Genomic DNA, 15444 nt, shown 5'->3' on the forward strand with positions numbered 1-15444 from the left:
GGCATCCTACGCGGAAACCCCGATTTTAAATAAACTGATACGTGGGAATAACAGAGACTCACGTTTGAAGGGAACCCCCTCCCTCTCTTCATCCTGGGCAATTCTGATGGGTAAAAATACTGCCTTTCGTTGAACCCGAATCTGCCGCCCGGTAGATTAAGCCCTCGCCCCGGCGCGTCCGGCTCCCCCCCCACCCCGCCTGAGGAGCTACCAGAGGTTGCCCTCCAGTCTTTGCGGGCTCCTGTCTCTGCATCCACCTCCTGTTGCTGCAGGTGCCTCTGATAAACTGTAAAGCGCCGCAGAAGAAGGCCCACGTGGATAACGAGAGCCTGGGAGTTGGATCCTGGAGACCTAGGAAAGCGAGGCTCAGAGAGCTTTGAGACAGACCTGAGGACACACAGCTGACTAGGGACAAAACTCAGGCCTCACAGAAAGTGGGCGCCCATCTCCCAGGCCGTGCGTGTGCCAGGACACCGTGAAGTGACTGGAGAAACCGACTTCGGTATTTTTCAGGGGTGTGGTTTGGAGATACCCAGGGAAACACACTCCTCCGCCTGTCCTGCGGACTGATCCCGCCCAGAGAGGCGGAGAGAAGCCCCAGACCAAGGCTTGCGAAGGTTGCACTAGCATTGAACCTAGATCCTTCCATACATTTTCCTTTTCTTTATTTTTAAGTATGAAATATTGTTTATACATTGTTCTAGATGTATTTAATATACACACAAATGTATTTTTGTTTCCTTCTTTTGGCAAAAAATACAAGCAACTGAAAATTCAGCGTCTTAGAATCTGGGCTTTTCCACGTAAACTTGTACCACTGATATTTAACAAAATGCGAGAGAAGAGGTTCTCAGCTTAAATCAGGGACTCCCTAAATGGCGAAAACATTTTCATTATTTCTTCTAATCTCCTACTGCAATTTAGCATTTCCTTCAATTATGAGGTTAGGCTACCAGCCACAGTAGTATCAGCAGCACCTGGGGCTTTGTCCCCAGTAGCAATCACAGATATATCCATGACACATTACAGTTGCTGCAGATTTTTCAAAATATTGTTTACACTCATCTGTACTTCATTTCTTTCTTTTTTTTAATTGGGGTATAGTTGTTTTACAATGTCCTGTTAGTTTCTACTGTACAGCGATAAGTATCCCCTCTTTTTTGGATTTGCTTCCCATTTAGGTCACTACAAAGCACTAAGTAGAGTTCCCTGTACTATACAGCAGGTTCTCATTAGTTATCTATTTTATACATGTTAGTGTATATATGTCAGTCCCAATCTCCCAATTCATCCCACCCACCCCCTATTTCCCCCCTTGGTCTCCATACGTTTGTTCTCTACATCTGTGTCTCTATTTCTGCCTTGCAGACAGGTTCATCTGTACCATTTTTCTAGACTCCACATATATGCGTTAATATACAGTATTTGTTTTTCTCTTTCTGACTTACTTCACTTCGTATGACAGTCTCTAGGTCCATCCACATCTCTACAAATGACCCAATTTCATTCCTTTTTATGGCTAATATACACTCATCTGTACTTCAAAATAACAGTGTGGTAGGCCACCGCCCTGATCTCCTTTTTCATGAGTTAACCAAAAAATTACATATTATATCACCTATTTGTTTTTTCTAATATTTCATTATCTTTGTTTTCCTTTGTAATCCTATGTGTTTTATGCATTTTAAAAACATTATTCTTAGAAGGTGTCTATGGTACAAAAAAGCTAAGCTCTCTTGGCCTAACTGAATGTCACTTCTGGGGATGGTGTTGCTGGACCTGCCTGATATCCATTAAGAGAACAGCCCTCCCCATAGGTTCAGTGTCAGGAAATGTCCAGCAGGATGCCTGCCCCTCCCAGAAGGTACTTCAGGCCAGTCTGGTACCCTGGCCCTGGAATTAGAATCTTCAGCAAGGATAAAACTGATTGACACTGATTCTTGCTGAGGGAGGGTACCCGGAGGCATAAGCCCTTCCTGCCCAGCTGCACTGTTTCCAGGGTTCTGAGCCCAGCTCCCCAACCTTCCCTCCCGTCTTTTCTGGGAGCTCCTGCGAGAGTGTGTCCTTCTAGAAAAGTCTATTTTTGCCAGTAATACTTGAGAAGCCACATACATTTCCCTACAATTCCCTGGACCTCTCCTCCCACATAGCAAGAGACAAATTTATTAGGAACCCCCTGTCCAAATCAAAACACTGTACTTTTTTGGAAAGTGGTGTACCTCAGTTGTAACAAAAGCTGATTTTTTTAAAATCCCGCCTTCCACTGTTGTAAATTCCCAGGAAGACTGACCTTGTGTCTCACTGAATGCTCTGCTCCAGGCCCTGGCTGGAGCTTGGTAATAACAACCAGCACTTATTAGATGTAAGGTTCTGGCATCTAATTAATTAATCCTCGCATTGACCACTAGGATAGGGGTACTATTATTATCCCCTTTTACTGATGAGGAAACTGAGGCACAGAGAGGTAAAGTAGGGTGCTTAAAGCCCTACAGCGGGTAAGTGGTAGAGCTTCCCCAAGATTTGAACCCAGGGAGACCTGCTCTAGGGGCAAGGATTTCAATAACTGCGTTACACAGTAAACACCCACTCACCCTGAAAGCTGAGGACCCCAGCTCCAAGGTTATGTGCCAGACATGGGCTGGTGCTGGAGATGCAGGTTGCTGCAGACTCTGCATCACTGCTGCTGACTAAGGGACTCTTTGGTCACGGCCTGCTCCTCCACGGTCCCTCTAGTGAGCTTACTTCCTGGTGACTGTTTTCTGTCGTGTTTGCCAAGCCCAGCTTCAGCAGTTTCTGCCTCAGAGAGAAAATATCACTGTTCTACCTCTATCAAAAGCTACCACTGCCAAATGAACCAGGCTAAACATTTTAGAGTACCATCTGCTTTAATCCTCTCAATAACCCCTTTGGTACTATTGGTACGTAGGTACTATTATTATTCCATTTTACAGAGGAAAAAAGAAAAAGTCTCCAGTAACAAGTATGAGGTTGACTCACTTATCCAAAAATTACACAGTGAGCGCAGGGTCTGGAATAGGACCCAAGCACTGTATGATTCCAAACCCACCAGGCATTTCTGCGAGCCCACTAAACTCCCCATGTGAGAAAGGGAGTCTGAGAAGACAGAAAGCCAACCCTGATCCTGGGTTTGCTACTGGCTCACACCAGAGTGACTGGCGTAAGATCCCAGGTCATGCTAATAGCTGCCCCAATATTTGTCAGAAGGCAACATGAGTTTATTTTTATTATTTTTTTAATATTTTATATTTGTATCTGAGCGATACAGGTCTTTTTTTTTAACTTTTTCTTTTATATTGGAGTATAGTTGACCAACAATGTTGTGATAGTTTCAGGTGTACAGCAAAGTGATTCAGTTATGCATTGAGAACAGCCCCTGGCCCAAAGTAAACGCTCACAAAATGTAAGGTGTGATTATTCTTATGTCAGCACCTCCATAAAAGCTGTGCCAGCACTATGAGCACCTCCAGGGCACTTGTCCCTGAAATAAGCAGACCTGCGCTACCAGCCTTCAGAAAGCAGAAGGCGACCATCTCTTTTGAGCTGTTTCTAGCAAAAACACATGGGAAGGGGAGGGCTCGTTTGGGGTCAGCTCCTGCCGTGCCAGGTCTCCATCTACCACCTGTGGGATCAAGTTGGCATGTGTGTAAAACTGGGAATGAGAGGTGTGGGCTATTTTCAAAATGTGCTTCATATTTCAGAGGGGTAATTGTTGATGTCAAACCTGTGTAGTTTAAGGGAAAAAGGGAATTAACGGAAAGGCAATCATTGGTTTTGTGGATGAGAAGCTTCCTGACCAGAAGAGACCATGTCCCGTGCATTTGTGTGTCCCTAGCGTGGAACCTGGCACATAGAGATGGACGTTTATTGTCTCCCTCCACCCCACCCCACCCCCGGCCAACACCAATAGTCCCTTCCTGACTCCTGGCCAGGGCTGAGGAGCTGAGTCAGTCCCCACAGCCAGGGACTGGGCTCATTAATGAAGCCAAGCCAGGCAGGCATTCCACCAAAAAGTGAACAGTATTTCCTTACCATCCAATAGCCCATCAATGTTGAAATTTCCAATGGCAAGAGCCCCTTTTTGCTTTAGCTCATTTGGGTTGATTTCCTGTTGCTTGTGATGGAAAGAACTCTCACGGATTAAGTACTCATTAAATATTTGCTGAATAAATGATCGAGCTTTTCTTTTTTATCTCTTTAGCTAAATTTCACCGAAGTAAATTTCACTGAGATAAGACCAGGCCATACACAAGATTCTCCACAACAATTTATGATACTGGAGATATCTCTGACACAGAGAAGTATTTAAAAAGAAAACTTGATTTATTTCTACCATAAATTGAAAACTATCACATCATAAATATAATTTTAATATATACAGCTATAGAATACCTAATTTATATATTAAATATGCATTGAATGTATAATTCAACATATAAAATTTAAAAATAACAGACACCAGCAAGAAATTCAACCGGTTTACAAAAATCCACACCTGAAAATAAGTTCCTCTCTCAGAAGAATGAAACATTACGAACACTATGTAGTAAGGATACACTCAGTTAACGTATCTTAGTTTAAGATAAAGATGAGGTTCTCGGTCAATAAGACAATTTCATTTTTAAAATGTTGATGTTAATCAGCCCCAAGCATCTCAATCCACATGTGCATGCCACGAGAAAGGCAACCGAACTGCCTTCTCTGATATACATTTGCATACTTGTACATACTTCACATACTAAACAAATGCCAACTTCTGGAAGTGACATTTCTACAAATCACTGGAAAAAAAAAGTCCCCACAAGGATCCATCCTGGGGGCCATGGCATCAGTGCAGTGTGTCCTTCCAGACAGAGAAGGGCAGAACCCTCAGTTCCTGAAGGATTGAAATATCCACGGGCTCCAAGCCCTGGCCAGGGCCCTGTGGCCTGTTTTGCCAGCTGCACAATTGTGAATCCCATGTCCTAATCTATTAGATCCCGGCCAGGCCCGGCTTGGCGAGCAGTGCCCCCTGTGGGATGAGCACAGCACCGCCCACGGAACCTTGACCTGCAGTGACTACTCTGCCCACCCGCCAGAGATGCTAAACGGGTTTCTTGCCATTTGTTTGTCACTAGAGATTTTAAGCTCAAAATATAGGCTGTGGGATTAAAAGAAATACATATTTCTCTCTTGCAGAGACATTTCCTTAAGTTGGGCTAAAGTCGAAGCACCTAGAACTTTTGTGGAGATTGTCTTGCTCTCCTGTTAATAGGGGACAGACCCCATCCCATCCCCGGTACAAAAAAAGGATGAAGTCATTCATTCATTGGGGGATAAATGAGAGCAAGACTCTCTGAGATCAGGTGTTTACATGCAGGGGAACATCTCAGGTACCCTGCTTCTGGAAGAAAATGGTCATCTTGCCTTGGCATTTAATTGTCAGGGTTTCGAGAGAAGATTCTGTCTGTTGTCCTTCTGGGGAAATTGTAATGTCTGGTAATTGTAATGTGCCATTCAGTTTAGATTGGTCTGGTTATTTATTTATTCCCTCCCTGCTCTGTTCCAGAAACACTTTCAGGTGGCAGAGGTTAGTTTCAATCACATAATCATTATCGTCAGAGCATAAAGCCGGGAAGCAGCTCAGGTTGGCATCTGGTGGGGTCAGTGGCCGTGGGGGGATCCTGCCAGGAGGCTCACAAAGGCCTGCCATGCCCAAGGCCCTGCTCCCCAGCAAACCAGCTGTGCTCCCCTGGCCACAACTGGCTGGACCCAGGCAGGTACCTGAGTCAAGGTAGCTGTGGACCAACCAGGTCTGAAAGAGACTAAACATCGATGAAGTGAGGCTTAGCCCATGGGGGTGATCCAAACCAGACGGTGACCAAGCGTCCTGACTGCATCCTCTTTCAGGAAGCGTGGAGGGGCCATGAGCATTCTCATCTGAGAACACAAGATGCCCAAGATCACCAGAGCTACTGCTGCACCCACATGGTGATGAGCCTGGCAGGCCATCCCAGCCTGGGAAGCTCAGGCAGCTCTCCCCACGACGTTGGAGTGCCACACTGATGCAAAGTTGTAGGCATGGCTGTGACTGTGGCAGGATGGTCGCTTTGCTAGAGGCCCAGTTCTGGAAGTCATTCTGGAGGCCCAGCTGAGAGCCCACCCCCCAGCCCTTCCAAAGATCTGTAAGCACCTAATTCCCTGTACTAAGTGCCTTTTGTATTAAAATATCTGGAAAGGTCTCTGTTTCCTGAAACTGAACCTGACTGATGCCAGGACCCTCCTCTGGGCTCCCAGCACACCCTGTGGTGTGGATCACATGGCCATGGTGGCTTAGCTTCCCCCACCCTCACCCACACGCCCACCCAGCTGTGAGCTTGCTGACAGCTGTGTCTGGTTTCTCTTGTATCCCCAGCACCCAGCACAGAGCCTGCAGGATGGAGGTGCCCAATCCGTATATGTTGCACGAACCAATGAATCTCCCCAGTGAGGATAAATTCTTTTTCACCTTCATACCCGTATCATTCAGAGTAGGAACTAAGAAACACTCTGGTTATTTCAAGCAAAATGAGATGTGGTACAGAACTTCACCAGCAAGAATAAAGATGGCTGGAAGGGCTGGCATAGTGGGTGTTAGAAGGTGACTTGCTTCAAGGTCACGCCACTGCAGCTGGGATCTGGAGCCAGATTCTAGAGGACAGGAGGCCACTGTTGCCACGGCTACCACCGTTGCTGCCACCACAATGCAAATTCAGTGACTAGAGAGTGACACGCCGAGTTGGGCTGTGACAACAGTCTTGTCCGCCAGAGCTGGTCTGTGCCAGGGCCACAGGAAGACGGCCCCTGCCTCTCTTTGGCCTCTCAAATCTCTCACAAGTGTATCTCACAGGCAGAATATAAATCACACCCAGAACTCTAGCTGCAAGGGCATCTGGGAGATGCACACTGGCTCCCAGCACTGAGGGCAGGGGCTGTTTCTTCATTACCCTGGGCCTGGCTCATGCTCGGAGGACAACAAGGGCTCCATCCATGTTTCTGGTCAAGTTCTCCGCCAATTTCTGTGGGTTCCCAAGAATGGGGATCTAGGAGAGGGACTGCCGGGCTACCCTTAAAACCTGCCAGCAAACCACCAGCACTCCCTGACCCCTACTCACAGGAAGGGAGAGGCCGCAGGGAAGAGCGGCTGAATGCCTGGGCCTGGGGCCTGAGGCACCTCAGCTCAGGGACCGGCAGCATCTTGGAAAGCAGAGGACACAAGCTGGTAGGAGCGCGGGCCTAGACCAGGCAAACAGAGGAAGCCTGGGGACCTTGCTGAGGAAGCCTGCTGGCTCCAGACAAGGGGGATGCCCAGTGTGAGGGCCCTGGGCAAGGTGTGTAACCCCAGGAACCCACAGCAAGGGAAGACAGGGATCAGCTGCCCCTCCTTGGGTTTGCAGGGAGACTCGGTGACTCCCAGCTGGAAGCAAAGGCCGCTGAAGTGTGACTGGGCTCTGAGAGGCAGGACCCCAGGGGAAAACTGTGCCCCCACTGCAAGGGTCAGAGAGCAAAGGTGGCTGCTCTGACCCACCAGCACGGGGCTCCTCACCCCTCAGCTATCGAGGTGGCGGGGATTCGGCTGTTCTGATTCGCCACCACCGAACCAGAGTGGGTCGGTGTGTCTCTGGTTCCTTCAGCAACCCACGCCTGGCAGAGAGCAGACTCTGCCCACCCCGTCCAGGTGCCCTAGCCTCCTGCCAGGCCGGGGTCTGATGGGCTAGGAGGAGACCTGGGGGTGGGGGAGGCCACGATGAGACCAGCCCTCCGGATTGGAATCTAAGCCCCAGCGGGGCGGGGTGGGAAGGGTAGGGCAACGTGGAAGCTGCTGACACACTCCAGCCCCAGGGTCACCTGCGCCTCTCCCGGGGCTCAGCTTGGGAGGACAGAAGGGCAGGGGAGGCCGGGCCCACCAAGAGGCAGGCACGCCCCCAGGACCAGATGGGAGCAGCAAACGCTGCCTCTTGGTCCTCTCCGTGCCTTCCCTCCACCCTGGAAGTCCTGAGGGGAGCTCCAAAGGCTCTTTGCCTTCCCCAGAATGCAAGAAACTGACACCATCTATGACCACCTCCAGGGGGCGGGGACATGGGGAGACTTTCCACTTCAATCCTGCGGTAGCTTTTGAATTTGGAATGATGGACTTGTTATTGGCCAAAAATCATACATTACACTAAACTTTACAAAGAAAAAGAAGTCATTTTTCTCCCTCCATACATTATCTACTTCCATGTTTAACACACATTCACCTTGAGCGCAGGGGACAGTCAAATCACTATGGTTCCTCGGGCAGGACCCTCGGTGTTAACTGCTCCCCACCCAGCCCGTGCACACACCCTGCCTCCCTCAGGTGGTCTGTAAGATCTGCAGGCCCCACCTTGGCCACAGGGACAGATCTAAAGGTGGCAGGTGGGCCAAAGGGGGCCCATCAGGCTCTTTGCCTGGGATTTTTTTTAAACGGTAGCTAGAAGAGAGGGTCAGGTCTCAAATCTGCTGCGGCCATGCACGTGTGGTGTGGAGAAAGCTGGTCTGACCCGCGGGGAGGCGAGAGGAGAGCCGGATAAGACCCCAGTGACGTCAGGTTCCTGTCATCCTTTCCCTGTCTGCAGTTTGGCTGTGTGAGCCAAAAAATTCCCCCTTTGTCTGCCAAAACTGGTTTGAATCAGGTTTCTGGTGCTTGTAGCCAGAAGAATCCTAAGTGACTGGCCTTCCCCTTTGTGAAATAAAGGGGCTAGACAGGCTGGTCTCTGGGGTTCCTGGTGGCTTTGGCATCCGGGGTCCCTGTGCCCTGGAGTGACATAGACCATTCGCCTCCATGTCAGGCAGAATGGTTCATTCTTGGGACACTGCATTCAGGAGGATGGGCCAAATGAAGAAAAGGTGTTTGGCCACCTTCTCTGGCCCTATCCTGCCATTACCTACCCTGCTGCTGGGCCAGCCAGCTTGGGGGAAGCGGACACACAACCAAAGCCTCTCCGAATAGGGAATCAGCCCGTGTTACCGCTGGTAAACCCCACAAGCTCCCTCTGAAGCCGTGACCTTCCCCTTCTAGAGATGAGGACACTGAGGCCCAGGGAGATCCAGCATAATTTGCTTGAGGTCACATAGCTTAGACAGGTAGAGTCAGGATTCAAACTCATTTTCTTCATAGACCTCTACTTGGCATTGCCACAGGCCTTCCAGGTCCTCTAGCCAGACCCACCTGGAAGGGAAGAGAAAATCCACTCTTTTCCAGGGGCTTGGCCCCGAGGGGCCCCGAAGCAGCACTGACTCCATGGATGTCGGCAGGAAGTGTCAAGGTGAGAGGCCTGAGCCAGTGTAGGTCACGTCCAGCACTACGTGGCCTCAGCAGGGGAACTCTGAGAACTGCCATCGCTCATCTGTGAAATGGGGAGAAAATGTCTCCTCACAATCAGGTGAGCCCTCAGGTGTGGAAGCCTCAGGACACTGTTCAGCTCCCTGCCCTCGTCAGAGTTCTGTGTGCCTTGTGGGGAGAGCTGTGGCCTCCCACATCCCCTGGCCACAGCCCATGCCAAGGGCCACCTCCTGGGACCAGCTAGGCTGCTTCTACTTTATCTCTGTACGAGGGACCAGAGCAGAAAATGGAGTTAACAGGGGAGGTGAAAGCTCAACCGCTCCCCCCAACCCCTGCCTTTTTTTTTTTTAAGTAATATTTTTTCTGTTTACCACCCCCCTACACCGAAAAACCCCCGCAGACTAATCGTATAAATTTTAGAAAATATATCTTAATCTATATACAGTCCACACACATTATTCATGGATTCTGTATTTGTGAATTCACCTATTCTCTAAAATTTATTTGTAACCCCAAAACCAATACACGCTGGGATTTGCACAGTCATTCTCCAACATGGGCAGAGCCGGGAAAATTTTGAGTGGTGGAGCGCTGGCGTTTCCAGCTGAGGTCCAGCAAGGCAGCATTCTGCCTTCTTGTTTCAGCTCTCAGATGCCAAACAAGTGTCCTTTTGGCAGTTTACGCAGGGCCACTTTTTTTTCCACATCTATACGCTTTTTGTGAGTGATTTCGCTCTTTGAAATGACCCCCAAGCCTAGTGGTGAATGAAGGGCCGTCTGGTGTTCCCAAGTGGAAGCAGGATAAGATGGGTCTTAAGGAGAAAATACGGCCATTCGATTAGCTTTGTTCAGGCATGAGCTGTAGTGCTGTTGACCCTAAGTGCAACGTTAATGAACCAACAATATATATTAAATAAAATGTCTTTAGGTAGAAACATACCCCAAACAAGGCTATACAGCTACCTATTGATCCACTGAGAAAAATGCGGTGACCTGAGGCTGGCAGGAACCCAACCCCGTGTTGCCCTAGGAGCGCTGGTTCAGCCTTCTCTTCTTCCCCGTTTTCGCAGGATTTTACAGAGTGTGACTACTGAATAATGAGAATCATCTGTTCACTAATCTAGACGGAGGCCATGATATTCAGTTCAATGAAGACTGAAGGTTGCACAGTACTGAGTATAGGATGATCCCATATTGTAAAAAGTAAAATAAATAAAGCAAAGTTTAAAAAAAAAAAATCCTTCACCTGTGCGTTTGATGTTTGCTGGAACTTGGAGAAAAGAGTGGAGAGATTCAACCTGACTTTCCTGGGTGGATGGAGAGCAAGGTGTGTATGGGGGATGATGAAGTCTTTTCTTTATACACCTCTGCCTTGTTATGAGAGGCGTGTGTCACTTTCGTAATTTTTAAAAGTTTCACACAACAGAAAAAATCAGTATCCCTTTCTCCTGGTGGCGCCACCTTGTGGGTACAGCTGGAATTACTGACATTAGTGATCTTCGCTCTGACAGGTGTCAGCCGGGACCCCAGCCCTCAGCCCCAGGTACCCCTCAGAGCCTCTGGGGACATCTCACATGGGTTCAGGGACAAGCCACACAGTTTGACAACCCATCGAGGCCTCTATGCATGCCAGCTGGCCCCCAGGCACGGCACCCTGAGCGCCTGGCCCCTCTGATGGGAAGATGCAGGGCGGTCATTCCCAAAACCACAGGGAACTTTGAAGGGTGGTCAGAGTGAGTGGTTAAAAGCTGGGTTCTTAGCACTGTGTGACCTTTGATGAGTTACTCAACCTCTCTTGGCCTCAGTTTCCTCATCTGTAAAACAGGGATGCCAGGGGTACCTATGCATCAAAATCAAAGCCAACTGCTTGGCAAATACCTGGCCCCTTGTAAACACCATGAAACCTAGCTATTATTATGTTATTACAGAATTTGTCAACTTTCAGAAGATTCCTGTGATGTTGTGATTTATAAGAAATGAACATTTGGTCCTTATCCATGCTTCCTGGCTCACAGCTCCCAAAACCCTTGGAATTTCCTGAGCAATAAAAGCAATGGGAACATCTTTTGCTATAATACTTGGTCTCTTTTCCTCAGTTCCTGAAATCACTTCAGAGCTATAAAAGTGAAATGGGTGTCTGATCATTCACAAGCCCCTTTCCACCACAACTGGCTTTATGTTAATGAGGCGACTTTGGGAAATCCTCTAAAGATGGGGAGCTGGTTGCCAGAGGAAGCAGCCCTGAATAGAGGGGTGGAACTTTCAGTCTCACCGTCGATTTCCAGGGAGGAGAAAGAGGCTGGAGGTGGAAGCAATCACCAACGGTCAATGAATTAATCAATCATGCCTATGTCATGAAGCCGCCATAAAAACCCAAAAGGAGAGGGTTCAGGGAACTTCCAGGCTGGTGACCCATAACCCTTCCACATGCTACCTTGCCAGCCCCCAAACTCCCCAAACTTCACAGGGACAGAGGCTCCTTTATTCAGGGCCACGTCCTGTGTAACTCTTCATCTGGTTGTTGATTCACATTCTTTAATATCCTTTGTAATACACCAGTAATTTAGTGAGTGAGTTTCCTGTGTTCTGTGAGCCGCTCTAGCAAATTAATCAAACCCAAGGAAGGGGTTGTGGAACCTCTGATTTATTTCCAGTTGGTCAGAAGCGTAGGTGACAACATGGACTTGCAACGGACATCTGCAGTGGAGGGTGGTCTTGTGGGACTGAGCCCTTAACCTGTGGAGTCTGATGCTATCTCCACATTGTCAGATTGAGTTGCATAACAGGACACCCAGCTGGTGTCCAACAATTGTGTGCTGATGTGGGGAAACCACTACACACATTAGACTCGGTGATCAGAATCCTGGTTGGTGGGATTGTGGAACTAGAATTGTAGTTCCCAAAGGTCACATGAAAATAGCCTTCTGGCTGTAAGTCCTGTTAGTCCACAAGGCCAGCCCAGACTGTATGAATCCCATTTAGACCCAAGCTGGCCCTCACCACCACCCCCATACTGACAAACAAAAAGAAGAGAATTCAAACCTTCCCCAAGCCCATCACCCAGAGATAATCACTGCTGACGCTTTGGTGAGTGCACTTCATGAAGTTGGTATGTTTGTACTTTTCACTACATGCAGTGGACCTACACCCGTGGCTTTCACCTGACACTACAGAGTGATTATTTTTCTGTGCCCGCATGTAATCATTTACACAAGAATATATGTGACTGCCTGGACACTCGGCTGTTTTCCACTGATTTCTCGCTTCACTTGGATTTCCTCACTCCAGATGGTTTATGTGGATCTGTGGGCTCTGCCAAGGTGATGACTAACTGGTCAACAGGGCTGGGAGGTGCCCCTGTGGCACAGAAGGGTGGCATCGCTGCGTTTCAACTTAGCTGAGACGCAAACACCCACAGACGCCACCGGCACAGGCTGCTGGGAACATGGCCCTGATATATGCCACAACATCTCTCCTGATCTGGAACCAGCGTATATCTAGAACAAAAAGGCTTTGGATAGATGAAAATAGGCCTTTGGGGAGATATGTCTTATGACCTGCTCTAGCTTGGAGTGAGATGATGCCCACTGCTGTCCCTGGCCGGCCACAGAGCAGGGACAGGACAGGAGAAATGCAAAAGAACAGAGCCTCTCTCCCCAACCGGGCAGAAATTGGGGCCAGCATCAGTCTGGAGCAGTCTGAGTTTCCAGGGTGAATGTGGGACTTGATGGCTAAAAGGAGCCGATGGCAGATTTCTGAGCATGTGTGAGGTGGGGACAGGTGAGTGTGGATCAGGGAATGACAGCGGGTCCCTCAGGGAGCCACACCAGGCTTCAGGGAAGGAAGGGGAGGGGGAGCAAGAGAGTCCAGTGACCTGGTGACCAGGTAAGACCTGTGGACCTGGACCGCATACCTTAGGACATGGATGGGCAGGGTCTTTGCATCGTGATGACCCCTCTGTCCCAAACCCACACTGGCCCCAGCAAGCTGGAGTTCACCAGCCAAGACGGGAAATGGGGGTGGGACGCAGCTCATCTATTATGGGTTAAACTGTGTCCCCCACAAATTCATAGGTTAAAGTCCTAACCCCCAGTACCTCAGAATGTGTCTGTATTTGGAGACAGGGTCTTTAAAGAAGTAATAAAGTAAAAATGAGGTCATTAGAGTGGGCTCTAATCCAATTTGACTGGTGTTCTGATAGGAAGAGGGGATTAGGACACAGCCAGCACAGAGGAAAGACCATGTGAAGACACAGAGAGAAGGGAGGCCTCAGGGGAAACGAACCCTGATTTACTAAGTGCCAACTCCATGCCTGGAACTGTGTGGGGGCACGTGGTCCCTGACAGGGAATCCACTGCTTGTACTTAGAGCACATGCTCAGATGACCTCTACAGCACAAAGAGCTGGGCCACTTTGTTTCCTTCCCCTTCTTCACACAGGATAGGATCGTGATTGTTGGTATTCTTTGGGGTGTCTATAGAAGGCTGTTGGAGGTTAAGCGGGGCCTAAAGCCACCCCTTGGCCGACCCCCCCTGCTGGTGGCCGGGCCCCCTGCCTTTTTACCCCGTTTGGCCCTCCCCCAGCCTGTCCAGTGCCCTCCACCGTACATTCACCCCCTGTTGAACACCAGAGGTGGCAGCCAGGAGCTCGCCCACTCTTTGGGACAACGAGATTTCTCAACGTTTTTCTCTGATCGCCTTTTAACAGACATAAACATCTCCTGCTCTCCCCAACCAGTTGCACACACCATTGAGAATCAAGATCTTCTCCACAGGCCCCATCAGAAAAGAAGATTTAGTCCACCTTTACTTTCTATGGTTGTCTTGCCTAAACAATGCAGGATTTCATTTTCTCAAAAGGAAATTATTTTTATATATTGGATATAAAAAGATATATCCAATGATGGATATATTTTTTAGGATGACATTCCTCCTCACCTAAAGGTTCTGATATGCTTCCCTTCCCCCTGCAATAAGCAACCCTGGGAGGAAGGACCAGGGCACCCCCTGGAGTAATGCAGTACCCAACCTGCACAACTGTGCATGGTGGCCCTGGCTCAGCAGGCAATCCTAGCTGAACGAGGTTGCTCTACAAGCTGTCAAAACTGGACTGTCATGGTGCTGGGACTGCAGTCACCAAGACAGGCAGAGATGCCTGCAGAGAAGGAGAGAGAGAGAGCCTGCCTGGCTCCTTCTGAAGCCAGAGCAGGGACCTGAAACTCCTTGTTTCAGGCCTGAGGAAGGTATTCAGGCCTTGGCTGGCATCCCTTGGCCTTAGCTGGGAGGGTGACTTCAATCACCAAAAGGGACGGAGAAGCAGCCAAATCACAAGGGCTTGGCAGAGAGAAAATCAGGGCATGAAAGCAAGGAGATGGGAACCAGCAACCCATTAAAGGCTAAAATCAGGAGGGGCCTTCATAGGCTGGACACATAACACACAAGCTTTAACACAGTTCCTGAAGCCCCAGAGGAACTGTAGCCTGAGGGCATCCCTCTCTGGTTCACCCATCCTCTTGGCTCTGTTTACATACCTCCAACAACAGGGAGCTCACTACCTCAAGCAGGAAGCCCATTTCTTGTTTGGGCAGATCAGGTTACTGAAATCTCTGACTTGTGTAATCCTAGTATCTCAGAACGCACTCAGAAGGAGAGTGGGGCCGTTGCTATAGTAAAAGCTGGCGGCTAACGTGGACTGATCACTTACGTTCAAGCATTATCCTCAGCGCTTTCTAACGATTATCCCATTCAATCCCTTCAATAACCCCCATGAGGAGGGAACACCACTAGCCCCATTTTACAGATAGAAAAGATTCAGGTGCAAAAAAGTTATCAGTTGCCAAAAGTCCCACAGCAAATAAGTGGTGGATGGAGATGAGAGCAAGGACTATGAGAACGTTGGTCTCAGGCTCAGGGTCCCCAGTGGTGCTGTTGGGGAGCTCCAGCCCCCTCCTTGGCAGGTGCCACAGAGGTCAACACACATCTCCCTGGTGATGCCAGGAACGGCTCTGGAGTTGGCCACCCTGCTCCACTGCCCTGTGGCCTCTACTCAGTTGCTGAGCTGGGGTCTGGGGTGGCAGGCTTGTCCTCAGTGAACCTTTGGGAT

The sequence above is a fragment of the Balaenoptera borealis genome (assembly GCF_965194805.1).
Source record: "Balaenoptera borealis genome assembly, chromosome: 3".
Lineage (NCBI taxonomy): Eukaryota > Metazoa > Chordata > Mammalia > Artiodactyla > Balaenopteridae > Balaenoptera > Balaenoptera borealis.